At 38.8% G+C, this 22,720-nt stretch overlaps 1 protein-coding gene across 7 annotated transcripts in view; it reads right to left on the bottom strand.

Moving 5' to 3' along the window:
• Positions 1-22,720, bottom strand: part of LOC115211112 (cAMP-regulated phosphoprotein 21) — a 242,178-nt gene that overhangs the window by 125,901 nt on the left and 93,557 nt on the right. Inside the window, exon 1 of one of the 7 annotated variants that reach the window (XM_029780029.2) lies at positions 14,662-14,684. The exons of the other annotated variants lie outside the window; for them this stretch is intronic. The gene's annotated coding sequence lies outside the window, so the exon portion shown is untranslated. Of the gene's footprint in view, positions 1-14,661; positions 14,685-22,720 lie in introns of those variants that run through there. 7 annotated transcript variants of the gene reach the window in all.

Below are 22,720 nucleotides of genomic sequence, written 5' to 3'. Positions count from 1 at the left end.
CAAAATGGTTAAGCACGTGAAGTAACAAGGATCAAAGTAATGATGCGTTCTTGCACACCAGTCAAAGGAGATCTGTTTAGGGAGTAAGGAATTGAGCATATGTGCTACATGCCCACTCCACTGTAGCTGGAATTTCCGCAGGAAAACATACATGCTTGACATAATTAACTCTCTCAAGCACAGTTGTATTGGGAATTTTATCCTGCCACTTGATGTTAAGAATTTTTGGCAGGCATTGTTAGGTGGAAGTGGTTAAGTTTTTTGGCATGTCTTTGATAAACAGTTCAGGTCTTACAGCCATAGAGTAGTGTAGTCATCATTTTTGCTTTTACAGTCAAGCTGCATCTTTTCTAAAGCTTGTGATGAAGACATCTAAAGGCAGCGCTGACTTTTGCTATCTTTGCATTCACTTCATCATCAATGTGAACACTCCTTGACTGTGTACTTCCAAGGTAGGTGAATATCTTTACAGCCTGGAGAGAGAGATACTTGTTGATTGTCAGGAGTGGTGCTGCTGCATGGCCTCAGTCTTTTTGAGACTGATTGTGAGACCAAAGTTATAACAAGCTGAAGATCTTGCTTCATTTTAAAAAGCTTCAGGACAAGTAAATCCATTTGCTACCTAGCAGGTTGCACTACTTTAAGCATAGGCTAAGGGAATCAACCCTAAAAGAAAATCAGGAATTGAGCCCCTACAGGCAGTAGGACAGTTATGTCTCACTCTGGCAGCTCTTTCATCTAGCACTTCTCAGTTGTCTTCTGACTTGCCACTGGATACCAGAAGAACAGGAAGAGGTGGTAGCAGTTGCTGTGCAAGTCAGTACTGGTTTAATTTTTTTTTAGGGGGGGGGGGTCTCTGCGAAAGTCTTGTGGTGATGAGGGTGTGGCAATGACAGCAAACCTGGAACTGGAAAGCTGGAAGCTGTCGGTAACAAACTCATACACTAGGCAGTTCAGGGTATTTGGTTATTGCTTGGCAGATGAAGTATTGCTTATAGGAAAACAATTGGCAGAACACTTTGACACTGTCTTAAATCACCCCTTTCTTATAAATGTTGAGGCAATAAACCAGCTACCACAGCTGCCCACTGACTATCAATTGAGTGACTCAAGCCAACAGTAAAGCTCCCAGGCCTGGTGCAGTTTCTGCTGAGGTCTATATGCCCAGTGGACATAAAATATATCATCATCATCGCATCATTGTTTAATGTCCGCTTTCCATGCTGGCATGGCTTGGACGATTTGACTGAGGATTGGTGAACCAGATGGCTACACCAGGCTGCAATCTGATCTAGCAGAGTTTCTACAGCTGGATGCTCTTCCTAACGCCAACCACTCCAAGATTACGAGAATACTACTCACCCTGTTTACTAAAATGTAGGAGCATAAACTAATTCCATAAGAATTCAAAGATGTCTGCATTGTACATCTCTATAAAAGAAAAGGAAGCAACCAACAGTGTAACAATCATAGTGGCATATCACTCATGCCATTCACAGAAAAAATCCTAGAATAGATTATGCTTAATTGGCTCATATATCTTGAGTCCGGGCCTCTTCCTGAGAGTAAGTGTGGTTTCCAAAAATTTCACAGGACCATGGACATAATTTTTGCTGCAAGACAGTTGCAAGGAAAATGTCTGGAAAAAAATCAAGACTTCTACACTGTATTCATTGACCTAACTAAGGCCTTTGGTACTGTAAGCAGACAAGGCCTGTGGAAACTAATGAAGAAACTTAATTACCCAAACGAGTTCATTAACAGGACACATCAGTTCCACGATTGCATGCAAGTTCATGTCTTGAATGATGGAAAATTCTCAGCACCTTTCACTGTGACCAATAATGTGAAACAGGGATGTGTCCTAGTACCCACGTTCTTCAGCTTGATGTTTAGTGGAGTGCTTCGCAATATGTTCTCCCATGATACATCTGCATCCAGATCAGAGACAGACATGATGGTGGTCTTTTTACGATCAGTCACATGAAAGCTAAGACTAAAACCAGGATAACTAAGGGAGCTCCTCTTTTGCTGATGTTTATGCTCTGGACACAAACTCTGAAGCAGATCTTTAACATGCAAAGAACAAGCCTGGAGTGCATGGAATAAGCTTCAAAACATCTGTATTTCATGTATTTCAAAGTGAATAAGGTTGGCCTTCTTCAGGACACGTGTAGAGAGCATCCTTATCTATGAACCTAAACTGTACTATGTGGTAGGATTACTTTGATGGTACATACACTAGGTTTCTCATGAGGGCTCAAAGTATCACATGACCTGACCAAGAGATCAAAGAGGAGTTTTATGGATTTTCAATAGTAGTACGAAAATTATAATTTTTGGAGAATAAAAAAAGATCATTGATTTGATTATAATGAAGGACTTTATAAAGCACTACTTCTAAGTTATAGCCTAAATCCAAATATATACAACTTTTTTATACACTGTTCAGCATGCATTATTGAAATGTGCGAGTTTAAACACAGTTTGAATATTGAGCTCTAATTCCTATGGTAATGTGTCATATATTAAAGTACATCACAAAATGCGCATTTGTGCGGGTGTATATATATATATACATATGTAAAAAAATACAAACTGGGACAAGAACACAAAACATTTAGAAGATGATACAAAAAACACGGACGTGGATTTGATACAAGAACTGGATCATCCTCGCAATTTCGGCTATATATATATATATTATATATATATATATATAATATTCTTTTATTCTTTTACTTGTTTCAGTCATTTGACTGCAGCCATGCTGGAAGGCCACCTTTAGTCGAACAAATTGACCCCAGGACTTGTTCTTTGTAAGCCTAGTACTTATTCTATCATTCTTTTTTTGCCGAACTTCTAAGTGATGGGGACATAAACACACCAACATTGGTTGTCAAGCGATGGTAGGGAGACAAACACAGATGCAAATAACAAATACATATACACATACACACACATACAACGGGCTTCTTTCAGTTTCTGTCTCACAAGACTTGGGTTGGCCTGAGGTTATAGAAGACACTTGCCCAAGGTGCCATGCAGTGGGACTGAACCTGGATCCATGTGGTTGGAAAGCAAGCTTCATATATATATTGTTTGAATTGGTGTACATATTTATCATCATCAACATTATTATTTAATGTCTGCTCTCCATACTGGAATAGGTTGGACAGCTTGAGTGAGGACTGGTAACCCAGGAGGCTGCACCAGGCTCCAATCTGATCTGCTTAGGTTTCTACAGCTGGATGCCCTTCCTAACACCAACCACTTTGAGAGTGTAGTGGGTGCTTTTTATATGCCACCAGCACTGGCATTGGCCATGCTCAAATGGTGCCTTTTATGTGCCACCAGCACAGGTGCCAGTCAGGCGGCACTGGCATTGGCCACAACTACAATTTCACTTGACTCAACACATCTTCTCAAGCACAGCATATCGCCTGATGATTGAAGGGTACATTCAAACACACATATACTTATATGCATGCTAATGGAGATGAATGACAGAAAAACTAAGCAACACCAGCAGAAGTGGAATACAAATAATTGAATTGTCAGCATGAAACCGGAAACTAGAGTTTTCAACAAATGATTTGATGCCTGTATTGTCAATCATTCATTTTTATTAGACCACTAGCAGTATCGCCCAGCGTTGCTCGGGTTTGTAAGGGAAATAACTATAAAAGCATTTTTAGAGAGTTATAGCCAAAAAATAGCAAAAAAATGCATTAAAAATGGAAAAAAAATGATAGTAAATTTTTTTTTAAATCGTTGACTCATCGTAGACATTTTTAGAGAGTTACTTCCCTTATATAATAGCGAAAAAAATGCATTAAAATGGAAAAAAATGATGGTAAATTTTTTTAAATCGTTGACTCATCATAGACATTTTTAGAGAGTTACTTCCCTTATATAATAGTAAAAAAATGCATTAAAATGGAAAAAAATGAGTCATCGTAGACGCGCGCTAATACCCAGAAGGGCTCGATATGAATCACGACTATCAGATACCCGGTTTTGGTTAAACTGCACCGCAAAATGTGGGAGTAGTTAGGAATCTAAATCGTAGGAGACAGACACACAACTTGACGTTTATATATAAAGATATATATAAAAACAACACTTATCACTCCAGACTGAAAATTGAGTGGGGCGTTTATGTTACACACTCTCTCTCTCTCTCTTTAACTTTTCATCTAACCTTTTTATTCCTTTGCTAAACTCATTTATGAAACTATTATGATAGTACAATCTGTTAATCAATAAACGGACTATACCAATATATATTATTGAGTTTTCTCTTTGTACTCATATTGATTACTCTATTTTTGTTTTCATATGAATTCATTTACAGTATATATATATATATATATATATATATACATAGGTGCAGGCATGGCTGTATGGGAAGAAGCTTACTTTCCAACCACATGGTTCTCGGTTCAGTTCCATTTTGTGGCATCTTGGGCAAGTGTCTTCAACTATAGCCTCAAGTTGATCGACCCCATGTGAATGGGTTTGATACAGAGAAACGGAAAGAAACCTGTTGTGTGTGTGTGTGTCTTTGTGTTTGTTCCTCACCACTGTTTAACAACTGGTGTTAGTGTGTTTATGTCCCTGTAACTTAGTTTGGAAAAAATGACTGATGGAATAAGTACCAAAATTACAAGAAAGAAAAAGGAGTACTGGAGTTGATTTGTTTGGCTAAAATTCTTTGCAGCGATGCCCTTGCATGATTGCAGTCTGGAGACTGAAACAAGTTAAAAAGTAAACGAATATATATATACTTTATTTAAAACAGCAGAAAATTCAACAAAACCTGTTACTCTGAGTTCCCGTTGCCGTTCAGCAAAAACTGTCCGATGAACGGCAACGGGAAACTCAGAGTAACAGGTTTTGTTGAATTTTCTGCTGCTTTAAATAAAGCATATTACTCTACCACTGGTATTTGAGTACTCTTTTTTCCACCTTGTTTCACATTTATGTGTTTACTCCGGTATATATATATATATATATATATATATATATATATATAGTGTCAGTTGTGGTGTGCAAGAGAGACGGCTGCGCTGGTATGGTCATGTGACGAGAATGGCTGAAGATAGTTGTGTGCAAAAGTGCTACACCCTAGCAGTTGAGGGAACCTGTGGAAGAGGTAGACCCAGGAAAACCTGGGACGAGGTGGTGAAGCACGACCTTCGAACTTTAGGTCTCACCAAGGAAATGACTGAAGACCGAGTCCTATGGAAGTGTGCTGTGCATGAGAGGACCCGGCAGGACTAGTCAGGCCATATCCCGTGGCCCCTACCTGGGACGTAGTCGATCCACCTGTGCATACCTTCCTTCTTGTGACACTTGTGAAGACCTGCTGAGGCAAGTGAAAATCAATCAAAATAGATGAACATCAATGGAATTTGTATCTTTGTGGTACCAGTGCCTGTGGCACACAAGAAAACCATCCGAACGTGGCCGTAGCCAGTACCGCATCGACTGGCCTCCGTGCTGTGGGCACGTAACAGCACCATCCGATCGTGGCCGTTTGCCAGCCTCATAAAAACACCATCCGAGCGTGGCCGTCTGCCAGCCTCGTCTGGCACCTGTGTCGGTGGCACATAAAACACCATCCGAGCGTGGCCGTCTGCCAGCCTCGTCTGGCACCTGTGTCGGTGGCACATAAAAAACACCATCCGAGCGTGGCCGTCTGCCAGCCTCGTCTGGCACCTGTGTCGGTGGCACATAAAAAACACCATCCGAGCGTGGCCGTTTGCCAGCCTCGTCTGGCACCTGTGTCGGTGGCACATAAAATCACCCACTACACTCTCGGAGTGGTTGGCGTTAGGAAGGGCATCCAGCTGTAGAAACACTGCCAGATCTGACTGGACTAGTGCAGCTTTCGGGCTCCCCAGACCCCAGTTGAACCGTCCAACCCATGCTAGCATGGAAAGCGGACGTTAATTGATGATGATGATGATGATGATGATGATATATATATATATCTGAGACCCCCTTCGGTCATGAATGACCATGGGATTGCACCTAGAAAGTTACCCTCTGAGGCACAAGTCCGGGCAAGGTTGTTTGTGGAAGGCCAACAATCACCCATGCATTCCAACCTCCCTTCTCCATACCAAGGGAGAGGCAAAGGGGCCGATACAGCTTGGCACCAGTGATGTCGTAACTCATTTCTACAGCTGAGTGAACTGGAGCAACGTGAAATAAAGCGTCTTGCTCAAGAACACAACATGCAGCCTGGTCAAGGAATCAAACTCACAATCTCACGATCATAAGCTTGACACTCCAACCACTGAGCCATGCGCCTTCACATGCTTCTGTAATGATAATAATTTTTTGATGCATTCTTTTTTCTGCACTGAGGAGAACAGTAATATGTAATTAATTTAATTTAATTTAATTAATTTCTAATTATTTTACCATGCTATTTACATGTTAATATTGCTATTTGAAACGATTGTATACTCTCGCTTTTACTCTTTTACTTGTTTCAGTCATTTGACTGCGGCCATGCTGGAGCACCGCCTTTAATCGAGCAAATCGACCCCGGGACTTATTCTTTGTAAGCCCAGTACTTATTCTATCGGTCTCTTTTGCCGAACTGCTAAGTGACGGGGACGTAAACACACCAGCATCGGTTGTCAAGCAATGCTAGGGGGACAAACACAAACACACACACACACACCACACACACACACATATATATATATATACACATATACGACAGGCTTCTTTCAGTTTCCGTCTACCAAATCCCCTCACAAGGCATTGGTCGGCCCGGGGCTATAGCAGAAGACACTTGCCCAAGATGCCACGCAGTGGGACTGAACCCGGAACCATGTGGTTGGTTAGCAAGCTACTTACCACACAGCCACTCCTGCACCTGTATGCATGTATTAAAATTCTTTTTTTTTAAATTTTAACATCTTCTCTTCACCATCTTCAACTGTTGAGTTTCTATGGAATACTTTTCCATAAATTCTTATCTCATACCTTATATATAAGTATATATTTATGTCTGTGTCTTTGTTTGCCTCCCACCCATCACTTGACAACCAATGTTGGTGTGTTTCCGTCCCTGTAACTTAGAGTTTCGGCAAAAGAGACTGATAGAGCAAGTACTAGGCTTACAAAGAATAAGTCCTGTGGCCGATTTGTTTGACTAAAAAACCCTTTAAGGTGGTGCTCCAGCATGGCTGCAGTCAAATGACTGAAATCAGTAAAAGAACATATATATGTTTGTATGTATAATTATACATATGTATGTACATAAATATATATATCTCATTATTATCAACATTTAACGTCCGTGTTCCATGCTAGCATGGACATGTAGAATGATATACAGGGTGTGAGTCTAAAATGATAGCATATTGTGTATAAAACACTTTGCAAGATAAAGACCAATCTTATGGAGTGGGGAAGAGTACAGTTAATTAAATTGACCTTTCTTTATCACATTAAAGAGAGAGCCACCTTGCATCTGCTTGGCTTACTAGCATTAGCAGCCAAATCATCCACAAATCACATGCTATCATTTTAAAAAAATGAAACAAAAAAAAGAACACATTAGCCATTGGTCATACCAGAATGCCTTTGACAATTGATTTGCTCAATAATGACTGACTCAAGGTAAGACAATAACAGCAACCTGAGTTTAAATTATTGTCTCCGTGGGGAGACTCAAAGCAAAATTGACTTCACTAGGAACTGAAGCCAAATATAGAAGGAAAATCCACACTCCAATGAAAGTTCAAACTGAAACTATAATTCTAGAAGTATAAGGCGGCGAGCTGGCAGAATCGTTAGCACGCCAGGTGAAATGCGTAGCCATATTTCGTCCGCCGCTGCGTTCTGAGTTCAAGTTCCATCGAGGTCGACTTTGCCTTTCATCCTTTCGGGGTCGATAAATCAAGTACCAGTTATGCACTGGGGTCGGTGTAATCGACTTAATCCGTTTCTTTGTCCTTGTTTGTCCCCTCTATGTTTAGCCCCTTGTGGGTAGTAAAGAAATATATAATTCTAGAATTTGTTGAATTATGTAGAAGAAAGTAAATAAGCAATTAAAGTTTTTCAGGACCAAATGAAATATTAACAATTGTAAGACAACACACAGACATCATCATCATTATCCTTTCACATCTGTTTTCCATGCCGGCATGGGTGGGATGATTTGACCAGAGCTGGCAAGCTTGGGAGCTGCACCAGGTTCCAGTCTTATCTTGCTTGGTTTCCACAGCTGGATGCCCTTCTTAATGTCAACCACTTTACAGTGTGCGTGGGGTGCTTTTAATGTGCCATGGGCACAGGTGCTTTTACGCGGGGACTGGCACAAGAGCCCTATATGTGGGTCTGGCACGAGTGCTTTTTTATGTGGCACCATCAAAAGATTATTTGTGAATACCAAAATCTACAAATTTTCCAACAACTACAAAAAGAAAATCAATTAATATTTTTAATTATAATATCACTAATTACTGTGACCTAAAAGCATTACAGAACACTTTTCAATTTTTGGTTGTATCCTCTTGGATCATTCAAAAGTATTCTGTAAATCAAATATTAGCCCTTTTGATAACAACCTACCTGAGACCACTCTGGTTCTATGATACAGACTTAAGTTTTAAACCTTCCATCAAAATTTCATGCTGGTTTCAAATTTTGGCACAAGGCCAGCAGTTACAGGGGAGGAGGTAAGTTAATTACATAGACCTCAGTACTCAGCTGGTACTTATTTTTATCAAACCCAAAAAGGATGAAAAGCATGGTCATCCTTAGTAGCATTTGAACTCAGAATGTAAAGATGGTTGAAATGCTGCAAAGCATTTTGCCTAGCCAGATAACAATTCTGCCAACTTGCTGCCTTAGCAAAATTTCATATCAATTTTTTCCCAAATACCAGCTGAATAATGGCAAGATGATTTTACCAAATTCTTTATTTTCACAATTTATTGAAACAAAGGCTGTGTATTTCAAATGGAAATATGGTAACTAAAAAGGGTTAAAGTTTCAACATAACTTGAAACTGAGTAAACAGTTTAACATCATCAGCATATGTTATTTTTGAATGTGGAAAACAATTTTGTAGGTCATCTATAAAGATATAAAAAATATTAAACGACTTACTCTTTACTCTCTTTTACTTGTTTCAGTCATTTGACTGCGGCCATGCTGGAGCACCGCCTTTAGTCGAGCAACTCGACCCCGGGACTTATTCTTTGTAAGCCCAGTACTTATTCTATCGGTCTCTTTTGCCGAACCGCTAAGTAACGGGGACGTAAACACACCAGCATCGGTTGTCAAGCAATGCTAGAGGGACAAACACGGACACACAAACACACACACATACATATATATATACATATATACGACGGGCTTCTTTCAGTCTCCGTCTACCAAATCCACTCACAAGGCTTTGGTTGGCCCGAGGCAATAGTAGAAGACACCTGCCCAAGATGCCACGCAGTGGGACTGAACCTGGAACCATGTGGTTGGTTCGCAAGCTACTTACCACACAGCCACTCCTGCGCCTATATACTTAGTTAACTGTTGCTGTAATCTATAAGTAATTCACCCTTTTGTTACCATATTTATATTGAAATATACTGCCTGCCTTTGTTTAAATTAATTTTGAAAATAATAATTTAGTAAAATAACTTCATTATTAAACAGCAGTTAGGAACATGAATTAACATGAAAATTTGATGGAAGGTTTTTTTTTTTAGATTACTTCAAAACAGGAAGTCTGTATTATAAAACCAGGATCAGTGTCAGGTAGACTGGTATCAAAAGGGGTTATCAAGTATCTAAAGAAACAAGGTTTAGAGAAATTGACATGTATTATTCAAATAACACTGTAACTAGTTCAATAATTTGTCAAACATATATAGGAAGTTTCATATTCTTCACATAAGATATATATTTGGACATGCTTCAGAATATTCAAATATATAATAGCCAATGTTTGTTACTGTCCATTCATTTAAAAACATTAAAAGTTGATTAGCTGTCAATGGATGTACTGTTGTTTTTAACAATGAAAAAATATGAAGTTGTCTTTATTTATTGATTCCATAACAATGCTAGTGTTACACATTCAGCTTAAGAGGTTATAGCTTTTGATTTCTGATAGGAATGCTATTTTGTGATTTCAGAAAAACAGAGGGATACCATCTCATCATCATCATCATCATCGTTTAACATCCGTTTTCCGTGCCAGCACGGGTTGGACGGTTCAACCGGGGTCTGGGAAGCCAGGGGCTGCACAAGGCTCCAGTTTGATCTGGCAGTGTTTCTACAGCTGGATGCCCTTCCTAACACCAACCACTCCGCGAGTGTAGTGGGTGCTTTTTACATGCCACCGGCACAGGTGCCAGGGGAGTCTGGCATCGGCCACGATCGGTTGGTGCTTTTAACGTGCCACCGGCACGGAAGCCAGTCAAGGCAGCCCTGAAAATTTTTTGGATCCACTTTTTTAAAGGTAATCAAAAGTTAGAGATTGATGATATGACTCTTAATAAATAAAGTTAGTATGAATGTCTTTTTCATTGACCTTTAACCTTTACCTTTACTTGTTTCAGTCATTTGACTGCGGCCATGCTGGAGCACCGCCTTTTTAGTCGAGCAAATCGACCCCGGGACTTATTCTTTGTAAGCCCAGTACTTATTCTATTGGTCTCTTTTACCGAACCGCTAAGTGACGGCGATGTAAACACACCAGCATCGGTTGTCAAGCAATGCTAGGGGGACAAACACAGACACACAAACACACACACACACGCACACATATATATATATACATATATACAACAGGCTTCTTTCAGTTTCCGTCTACCAAATCCACTCACAAGGCATTGGTTGGCCCGAGGCTATAGTAGAAGACACTTGCCCAAGATGCCACGCAGTGGGACCGAACCCGGAACCATGTGGTTGGTTAGCAAGCTACTTACCACACAGCCACTCCTGTGCCATTGTTTAAAATAAAAAAAAAATTATAAGAATAGTAGTAGTAGTAGTAGTAGTAGTGTAAATGAAAAGTTGTGTGCCAGAAGTTAATTGGTATTTGTAATACAAATGTCGGATGTCTACCTGGTATGTGGTGGAACCAAGATTCTACAAAATAATTCTTGTTCTTAGTGGGTGTAAGTTACAAGAAAGAAATTATAGTTAAGTTTTGGGAAGTTTATCATTATATGGTTTCCAGCTTAGGTTTAAGAAGGAATAAAGTTCAGGCCTCAATAAACATTCTGAGAATAAATATTCTGATGTCTGGGACATCATTTTAACGTTCACTTTTCCATGCTCGAAAGGGTCAGACAGAACGTTATTTTTTTTGGTACATTCTCTACAGCCAGATGTCCTTTCTATCACCAACACTCACCTGTTTTCAACTTAGGTAATATTTCTCCATAACTAGGTGTTTTCATGGGAATTTGAAAATGGAGGACATCATTTGCATGATGGTGACACAAGGATTTAGTCAGCCAGGAGCACTTTGAGCAAGTAGAAGAAAGACTCTTGCTCAAAGTGCAATGCAGTGGAACTGAACCCGAAACCATGTGGTTGGAAGCAAATTTCTTATTACACAGCCACACCTTTATCATCACCAACTGAGTAGACTGAGTGAAATGTTATGCCTTTTGTTTCTCTTTAAACTTTTTTAGTGTTAGACACTTCATTTTACAAATTCACATCAGTTATTAATTATGAAAGTGATCTTATGCGCAGGAATGGCTGTGTGGTAAGTAGCTTGTTTACCAACCACATGGTTCCGGGTTCAGTCCCACTGCGTGGCACCTTGGGCAAGTGTCTTCTACTATAGCCTCTGGCCGACCAAAGCCTTGTGAGTGGATTTGGTAGAAGGAAACTGAAAGAAGCCCGTCGTATATATGTATATATATATATATGCGTGTGTGTGTTTGTGTGTCTGTGTTTGTCCCCCTTAGCATTGCTTGACAACCGATGCTGGTGTGTTTACGTCCCCGTTACTTAGCGGTTCGGCGAAAGAGACTGATAGAATAAGTACTGGGCTTACAAAAGAATAAGTCCCGGGGTCGAGTTGCTCGATTAAAGGCGGTGCTCCAGCATGGCCACAGTCAAATGACTGAAACAAGTAAAAGAGTAAAGAGTTATGCAACTAATAAATTACAATTACATTCTATATATATATATATATATAAAAAAAAAAACTTTACAAATTTGAGTGTTCAACTGGTTTACAATTTTGTTGATCAACAAAATGGCACATTTCTGGGGGTTTCTCCAAAGTTTGGCTTGGGCTACTGAATATAGGCATAGATGAACCAACAGGAGTGAGGTGACAATGGTATATTTCACCATTTTCTTAAATCACAGATAACCTATTTACTGCTTATATTCTAAATGGCATAGTTTGATATTCAACATGGCTGCAAGGACCTAGATGTCCTGTAGAAAATGTGCCCTTTTCTGACATTAATAAACCTTACAGAAGCATAATTTGGATTAACCTCTGAAGGTTCTAAGGGTCCTACTAGTGATCTGAATTTTGAATAAGATACAACTGGGCCCCCTCATCCAATTCCTTCCTCAAGCCATCCCTGACACTCATCAACTCTCAATCACTGACCCCTAACTGCAGTATTCTGGTGTTGTGATTAAATCTTTCTCACAACTCAGGACTATTTCACTTGATATCCTTCCTTCGTTCTTAATACTGTTCTTCCTCACCCACATTTCACACTGGTCATCCTTCTGTGCCGCCAAGTTATCTCTACTTCCACTCTATACATCTCTCTCTCTCTCTGTTCACACTCTTGAAACCCACCCAACCACATGCCCTTTCTTTTCCCTTCCTCTCATTCTCACCTTGTTTACTGTACCATTATTACTATTCTGCTGCTCTTCATTCCAGTCTATACTGTCAATCATCACCTAATCTACCTCTTCAACTCATATATATACTCTTTTACTTGTTTCAGTCATCTGACTGTGGTCAGGCTGGAGCAGCACCTTTAGTTGAGCAAATCGACCCCAGGACTTATTCTTTGTAAGCCTAGGACTTATTCTATCAGTCTCTCTTGCTAAACTGCTAAGCTACGGGGACGCAAACACACCAGCATCAGTTGTCAAGAGATGTTGGGGGGGGGGACCCAAACATACACACAACATATATATATATATATATATATATATATATATATATATACATATACACATATATATATGACGGGCGACTTTCAGTTTCCGTCTACCAAATCCACTCACAAGGCTTTGGTCGGCCCGAGGCTATAGTAGAAGACACTTGCCTAAGGTGCCACACAGTGGGACTGAACCCGGAACCATGTGGTTTGTAAGCAAGCTACTTATATACATACATATATATATATATATATTGATGATCATTCTCCCCACTTGCCCTCGACTCCCAATATCTGCACCTCAGCACTACCAAATCTCAAGAGTCATCACCTACACTTCCTTACCTTCCCTCCAACATATGTTTAACATTGATTACCCCTCAACTCCTATTGTTCATTCATTATATTTGTCCCCTCACCCATTCCTCAGCTCTAACTCTCCCTCACTTGTCCCATACACTCTTGGAACCTCTACTCACCTACAATCCTTGTTCAACTGTTCTCATTCACTCCTACTCATCTTGAGGATCCTCCTGATACCTCCTCATCATCACTATTTCATCTCTCTCTTTCTCAGCTTCATATGGATTCTCAAAGGGATTTTAGAGCTTATAGAAACCTATTTAGGAGTCATTTCAAGTCTGTAAGAATGAAGGAGGCCCTACTACCTGAATGAATAAATGATAGTATTAAAAAAACAGAAAAGTGATGAGTGAAGCACTTTCTTACAGTTGAAATACTTGTCACAGAATGGATAGGGGGAGTGGAAAATGAGAAAATTCACCAATTATAGCATGTAAGTATACATTTGAGTTATTAGACTGTAGAAGTCATTTGCTAAACTTCTTTAACAGAAAATGAGTAGGTTATGTATCTTCTATGGACCTTCTATAAAATGAAGCACTCTTTCTAAACCAAGATGTAATGAGGAGTACAAAGTCATTCTAAATTTATAACTGTTGAAATAATTTATAGCATTTGGGAGAGGAGAAATTTTGATTTGTCAGCAATGGATTTTATCATTATTGTATTTTCCCAAGGTTTTCACTGTCAATCACAAAGGAAATGGATCTTTGATCAGTCACCAAATTGAAATATTTCCTTTTCCTCACAGCCTGTGTAGCTGCATAAGCTTCTTTTTCTGGCAATATGGTAAAAGTGTTTTTCAGGATTCTTTAAGGAACTTGAAAGCATCTATTACTCTGAGATAGTGAGCATTGATTTTTATATTAGGATTTGTTTCAATAGTAAAAGGTAAATCATCATTGGAGCAGGCTACAGTAGGCTGTTTAATATAATTTTTAACAGAATTGTTACATTTTACAGCATCCTCAGATAGAAAGAAATATTTGTACTGATTAACAGCCTAATTTTCAAAGAGTAGGGAAGATCAAACTTGACAAAGTGTGTGATATTTTTTGAAGTGCAGATTGCTCTTCAAGAGGTTAAAGACATTTTGAATCAGGATGTAATTCTCTAAGTGAAATGAGATAACCTAAAAAGTTAGTAGATATTAGATCATATTTACATTTACTTTTGTTTGAAGTCAGTTGACATGTTCAGCAGGTTGAAAGGGATCTGAAAGGTTGATATCATGTTCTGATTTTCTTTCACTACAAACTAAAAAAAAAAGTCATCCAAATGGATACTCGTAAGATTATTTTTGTTGATAAAGTCATTGATGATTCCCTGAAACATTAATATATTACTTTTAATATGTGTAGGAATTTGATTACATTGATATAGACACCCCACTATCCATTAGACCATGCATAACATTCCTAATGGGAAAAGCTGTGAAAGGTCTTTCTACAGTCATTTTACCAATGTAAGTGCTACTTAGATCGATTTTGCAATAATATTTATTTTTGGCTACATCATTGACTAGATCATCTGTATGTAGAACTAGGTAAACATACAGCTCCGTAAAACAATTGATAGTTTGAGAGAAATTGACAGAGTCTTTTCTTATTGGAGAGTGAATCTTTTTGTGTAGCCACTGCAAATGCATGGTCTCTAAATTTGCAGTGAAAAAATATTCAAATTTACCTTGTTAACATTAGAAGGTTCACAGAAACAACATGATTCTACTAGCTTGTTGAAGAACAATCTGCTGGTAAGGTTTTATTCTCTAGTGGTCTGGTCCTGATAATGCTTGAATGTATTTCTTCTACAAAAGAACCACTTATATATATATGATGGCTTACTTTTGCCAATCATTATAGCTTTAAAATTCAATCATGAACTAATACAATTAAATTCTGGAGAAATTCATCTTCGTTTCTGCTGAGCTTTGAGAATTGTGCAGACAGAAGGTATCTGGCATATGTTTATGGGTGGTTTCACATACACTTCTTTCTAGCTGTTATAAACAGCTAGAAAGCATTATCAAAAGTTGTAATCTCTCTATATATAAAGCTGAAGTTGTCTGTGTATCGCAGGTTTGGTAGCCTTCAACTAACACTACCTCCTCCTAGAACCTGCGGCGCAAGTTGACCAAAATTGAGAGTATGATAGAAGAAGGCTTGCTCTTCTTTCCGTAGAAGAAAAAATTCAAATCGGACCATGTTAACACCAAAAATAATTTACATCAAAAAGGTGCTTTTTTTTTTCTATGAAAATCCCTCTTTTTTACGATTTTTTGACTGCTGTGTTGCCATTTTTCAGTGTATTTCAACCAGAAAAGTGTTCACTTAAAGAGAATAACAAGCTACATAATGCAAAATTTTTAATTTTCAAAAATTCCAATTCTAAAGGGTCGAAACAAACCTGAGCAACGCCGGGCAATACTGCTAGTCTTTTATAACATCTACTCTATTAAGTGCAATATATAGGAATAAAAGCTCTAGTTTGTTAGGATTCAAATCAGAATCGATAGTTGCTAAGAAATACATGAATCCTCTTATCCAGAAATTAAACTTTTTACCACATCGAGAATTTGTTAGAATGTCAAATTTGTCAGACCTAGATGCCCTGTCCATTTTCATAAATTCAGTAACCAAGAATTTTAAAATAGATTTAAGTATTATAGCGAAAGAAGTTCCAGATATACTCTTTACTCTTTTACTTGTTTCAGTCATTTGACTGCGGCCATGCTGGAGCACTGCCTTTAGTCGAGCAAATCGACCCCGGGACTTATTCTTTGTAAGCCCGGTACTTATTCTATCGGTCTCTTTTGCCGAACCGCTAAGTGACGGGGACGTAAACACACCAGCATCGGTTGTAAAGCAATGCTAGAGGGACAAACACAGACACACAAACATATACATACGCATACATATATATATACATATATACGACAGGCTTCTTTCAGTTTCCGTCTACCAAATTCACTCACAAGGCATTGGTCGGCCCGGGGCTATAGCAGAAGACATTTGCCCAAGATGCCATGCAGTGGGACTGAACCCAGAACCATGTGGTTGGTTAGCAAGCTACTTACCACACAGCCACTCCTGCGCCTATAATCTTTTAATCAATATAACCCTGTGCCTGTCAAATGTATTTTCATAAGTTTGTCAACTCTCATATGAGCCCACTGCAACCACCAATTTTATCCTAACTTTTACCATCATCACTTTACTGTTTTAAAATGCTCTAGTGACTGTAGGTTTAAAAGTTTTAAACTTGATTCCTTATAGACAATCTGCAAATAAGTTTGGTTAGTGGTTAAGGTGCTGGACAACTGATTTAAAGGTATAAGGTTTTTTTTAAATAATATCACTAATTTTGTATTATTTGATACTCTTTTACTCTTTTACTTGTTTCAGTCATTTGACTGCGGCCATGCTGGAGCACCGCCTTTAGTCGAAGAATTCAACCCCAGGACTTATTCTTTGTAAGCCTAGTACTTATTCTATCGGTCTCTTTTGCCGAACCGCTAAGTTACGGGGACATAAACACACCAGCATCGATTGTCAAGCGATGTTGGGGGACAAACACAGACACACAAATATACACACACACATACATACATATATATATATACATATATACGATGGGCTTCTTTCAGTTTCCGTCTACCAAATCCATTCACAAAGCTTTGGTCAGCCCGAGGCTATAGTAGAAGACACTTGCCCAAGGTGCCACGCAGTGGGACTGAACCCGGAACCATGTGGTTGGTAAACAAGCTACTTACTACACAGCCACTATTATTCTATATGCCTCTGTGAGCTTATCTAAAATTAGGCACCACTTCAGTACTGGATGGTCAGAGATGAGAAGAGTTGCAACTATTGCATACCAATCAAAATACTTTTAGGGAGAGGAAAAAAAAAAGAGAGCTGTCAAGATTTATTACTTTGTTTTCACTTAACCCAGGAATTATCTCAGAAAAAGAACATCACATTGATTTTATGAATTTATAAACTATATAATATTGAAAACATTGGCAAAAGCTTAGCTTTTGGATATCATTTTCATTGATGCATGCAATAGAAATAATGTGTCAATAGACATTGAAAGGGAGAGAGGAGAGAGAGGGAGAACAGGAAGGGAGAGGAGGAGAGGGAGAGAATGGAGAGAGAGAGATTATTGATTTCAAATGATGAGCTGATGTGAAGGAGATGTGTGAAGAGTTTCAAGTGGAGGAGAATGTTGTCCAATTCTCCCAAAACCAATAAATATGTGCTGTTTTCTTTCAGAAAAAAAAAAGCAACAAAAAATCCTAACAAAAAAATAAAAAAAAAAAACCCACTTTAACAAGCAATGAAAACCAAAAAGTATAAAAAACAAAATTCTAACGAGCAATATGAATTATTGCAGGCATCGTAAATACATTATGCAATAATTAATCTTTCTCCATCCACCATATTCACATACCTGTGAATCTGTACACACATTCAAACCTGTCACTACAAATGATATAGCCTTTAACCCTTTAGCATTCAAACAGGCCATATCCGGCCCAAATATTTGATGTATTTTATGTTTAAACAGGCCAAATCTGACCTCTCATACCTAGCCTACAGTGTCATTTTAAACATAGACAATCACATCATCAAAATCACGAAGCTATGAGATAATGCATAATTAATTTGAAACAATGTGGATAAATAAGCATTAGAATTGACGAATTAATGTGAATGCTAAAGGGTTAAAGAATGTAATAACTGGTCAGCAAAAAAAAAAAAAACCCCAAAAAACCCAGATATGATTTCTGAAGCAAAGTACAGTTATGACTGGCAAAGATAGTAGTGGTGAGTCTGAGAAACAAATTATACACAACTTATACAACCACACATTTTAAAAATTCAATGCAACCTTCTTTCAAAAGTGTTAAGAAAATCTTTTATCATTACAAACATTTAGGTGCAGGAGTGGCTGTGTGGTAAGTAGCTTACTTACCAACCACATGGTCCATGGTCCCAGGTTCAGTCCCACTGTGTGACACCTTGGGCAAGTGTCTTCTACTATAGCCTCGGGCCGACCAAAGCCTTGTGTGTGGATTTGGTAGACGGAAACTAGAAGAAGCCTGTCGTATATGTATATGTGTGTGTGTGTGTGTGTGTTTGTGTTTGTCCCCCCAACATCACTTGACAATCGATGCTGGTGTGTTTATGTCCCCGTAACTTAGCGGTTTGGCAACAGAGACCGATAGAATAAGTACGAGGCTTACAAAGAACAAGCTCTGGTGTCGATTTGCTCGACTAAAGGTGGTCTCCAGCATGGCCACAGTCATTTAAGTGACTGAAACAAGTAAAAGAATAAAAGAAAAGATAGTTTTTCAACTCTCCTGAAACTCTAGGCTATCATTTTCATTGAGTACAGTTAAGAGTACCTAGTCTAAATAATCAACAGCAGTTCATATGAAATGAATGCTTTGAGTAATATTTTAATGCACTCTGTTGTTGTTGCTTTGAGACACAATAACTACCCAGCTCTCACACTTTGATATTGTTTAAATTTAAGAATTTATTTTGATTCACCCATGAAAACAGTCATCTCATTAGATAAGTTCTCAAAAGCAGTAAACATTCTGAGGTAAATATTTAAAGTACCAAAATGAAAAGTATAAGCTCCACCATTTAACAAATTTTGAAATACTTCTCTACGTTTTCATACATGGAATTGGTTAACAGGTACTAAGCAGGAGGAGGGGGCTGTGCCTATGACCTTTACAAAGCATCCAAAATTTTAAAAAAATTGATTCAAGTTGCTGTTTACAGGTAAATGTGTGCAAAGCAGGGAATTCCAGACAGCTGAGGTCGTGGAAGGGAGGACTGGGGTTAAGATCAGCAATTAATGTGAAACAATATAACTTTGGTAGGGGTGATATACACCTACTCAATTCCAAAGAGCAGAAACTATTGAAGTAGTAACAGAATAGGCAGAGTGAAGAAAATGTCTGTTTGGATATATGTGTGTGTGTGTGTGTGTGCATGTGTGTGCACGCACATGCAGACAGCGGCAGCAGTAGCATTCTAAATGAGGGTGTAGTATTACACTGTTGGTTTTATCTGAGCTTCGTAAGAGGTTAGTAGCTAATTGAAAATGAAATATTTTCTAGCTTGGAAAAGGAAGGTTAGTCTTTGGGATATAGTTTATGCTATGCTTGTTATGAATGTAAGGTAAGCCAAGAAAGATCATGCGATACTGGCAGGTCAAGCATTTGAAGCAACTTTTAGAGTTTCAATTGTGTGTTACCTACAAGCAGAGTAAGTGTTTCTTTGATATGAACAGTATATGTCTTTGTACTGTTGAAAGAGATATGATTTTCATGTCCTAATTGGAAAATATCTCTGAGGTTTCTGTTCACGGAGCAGTGCAGGTTTCAAGTGAGGTGTCTAGGTTGTATGTGGATGACATCAATGTTTGTAAGGTTAAAGAGGAGTGATGAGTATTTGTTAATAAATAGAAAGAAGATTGTCTTTAGAAACATAACAAAAGTCTGGGGTTCAGATGAACTGATAGGGTGTGGGTCAGGGAAGCACCATCAGCACAAAATACAATGGTGCAATCTGACAGGAAGCATACAGGCCAAGAAATGAAAGGGATATAAAGCCCATAGGGATCAGCTTAACTCGGAGATCCTCATGCTGATACAGTTAACTATATAGTTGATGTCAAATACAACATCATCATCATCATCGTTTAACGTCCGTTTTCTGTGCTAGCACGGGTTGGATGGTTCGACCGGGGTCTGGGAAGCCAGGGGCTGCTCCAGGCTCCAGTCTGATCTGGCAGAGTTGCTACGGCTGGATGCCCTTCCTAACGCCAACCACTCCGCGAGTGTAGTGGGTGCTTTTTACGTGCCACCTGCACAGATAAACATCACTGAATTTCTCAAACATGAGAAATGACTAGAAAGTAAGATAGGAAAGCCGATCCTCAGTGGAAGTGGTTCTATGGAAGTTGCACCAATGGGTAGCAAGGAAAAACAAAGGCTCTATGTATTGCAGAAGATAACTAATAACAACTATTTCCATCATATATGAGATATTAGAAGTGAAAATTATAGGTTAATAATTGGTTCAATCAAAATAGTTGCCATTCTTGGGATGCCCTACAAGAGAGAAAGATTAAAGAGCTTTGTTATGATAGGAGCTAGATCTGAAGTGTGGCATTTGAAGGTAATAGAAGCGATATAGTCATGGCTGGTGGCATAGTTGATTTGAAGCAACCAGATGTGTTTTGGATCTTAGCATGTATGTGCACAAGATGATGGGGGAAGGCATAATGGAGAAGGAAAGTTTTGGAGGAGTCTTGTCAGTTTTTTGTATTGTGGAGTGGAAGACAAAGTGAGCAGCAAATGTGGAAGTTTTCTCTGCAAGAGTGTTACTTATAGAGACATCAAGGTAAGTAGTGTGTAGGAGTATTTTGCAAAGTTGATAGAGATCCTTTCAATAAGGACCCTATTTGGGAGGTAGGAGATCTTGAAGTTTGAATGATGCACAAAAGAAAGGGATCTTTTGCTTTTTGAACAATAGTCTTGCAGGAGAGATAAATTTGTCCAAACATTGTAGACTATGTTCTTCAACAGTATTGATGCACTGCATTTGTATGTGAACCATTTGGCACAGTTGGTGTAATAGGTTTTAGTTGTGCGAGATACATAAAAGTATATGCCACAAAAGGATGGTATCAATCACCTGTTTAGCTGACAGGGATTGGTCAAGGATAATTTCACAACTGCTGCCAAGAATAGTTAGCAAAAATGGGAGAAACTCTGATCAGCATGTGGAAGTGCAGTAAGAGCCTTGATTACTTGGTGCTTGGAGAATCCAATAGATGTAGAGTTAGTGGTAGTTTGATAAAACTGAGTTTGGCAGGGAAAAAGAGATCAAGAGTGTTATGAGTGTTATGAGTGCCTGTGTGTTGACTAAGGAAATAACTGAGTGATGAAACTAACTACTGCTGAACCACCTCACCCAACAAAAAAGCATTTGGAGGAAGATTACCTCTCATATGATTGTTTTTCATATGACTAAATTTATCAAAGAAAGAAATAATGGATAAATAATATATTGTTGCCATTGTCATTAAAAAATTACATAAATTATTTATATCAAAATTGCCAAGGTTTCATGAAAGCTGCTTGGAAAAGTGTAAGTTATGAGAAAATCATCATCATCATCATCATCATCATCGTTTAACGTCCGTTTTCTGCGCTAGCACGGGTTGGACGGTTCGACCGGGGTCTGGGGAGCCAGGGGCTGCACCAGGCTCCAGTCTGATCTGGCAGTGTTTCTACAGCTGGATGCCCTTCCTAACGCCAACCACTCCGCGAGTGTAGTGGGTGCTTTTTACGTGCCACCTGCACAGGTGCCAGGGGAGTGTGGCATCGGCCACGATCGGTTGGTGCTTTTAACATGCCACCGGCACAGAAGCCAGTATTTTATCAAATTTTCATTAATGTTTCACACAATTGATTTAATATTTGTAGATGAGAACAAAGACCTGATAATAGTTAGTGAGTTTCAAAGAGAAGGGAAGATAATTAGAAGAAATTAAGAGTAAATTTCATGAATAAACAACATACATGCTAGAGAAAGGAGAGTTTGATCTAATATTGTGCTGTCTTTCACTTGCGTCAATCCTTTGTTGTTTTCTGTACTTTCTTTTATTTCTTTTACTTGTTTCAGTCATTTGACTGCGGCCATGCTGGAGCACCGCCTTTAGTCGAGCAAATCGACCCCGGGACTTATTCTTTGTAAGCCCAGTACTTATTCTATCGGTCTCTTTTGCCGAACCGCTAAGTAACGGGGACGTAAACACACCAGCATCGGTTGTCAAGCAATGCTAGGGGGACAAACACAGACACACAAACACACACACATATACATTTATATATATATATATATATATATATATATATATATATACGACAGGCTTCTTTCAGTTTCCGTCTACCAAATCCACTCACAAGGCATTGGTCGGCCCGGAGCTATAGCAGAAGACACTTGCCCAAGATGCCATGCAGTGGGACTGAACCCGGGACCATGTGGTTGGTAAGCAAGCTACTTACCACACAGCCACTACTGGTCAAAAAATTTCAACCGAATTGATGCATTTTAGTAAGAGAAAACTATTTTGTTAAGAATTAAATTGAGGAGCGATGAAAAAATATTTGAGATGTATAATCAAACAAG

The sequence above is a fragment of the Octopus sinensis genome, linkage group LG4 (genome assembly GCF_006345805.1).
Source record: "Octopus sinensis linkage group LG4, ASM634580v1, whole genome shotgun sequence".
Lineage (NCBI taxonomy): Eukaryota > Metazoa > Mollusca > Cephalopoda > Octopoda > Octopodidae > Octopus > Octopus sinensis.
The sequence above is the reverse complement of the archived record's forward strand: the minus strand, read 5'-3'. Positions and strand labels throughout refer to the sequence as shown.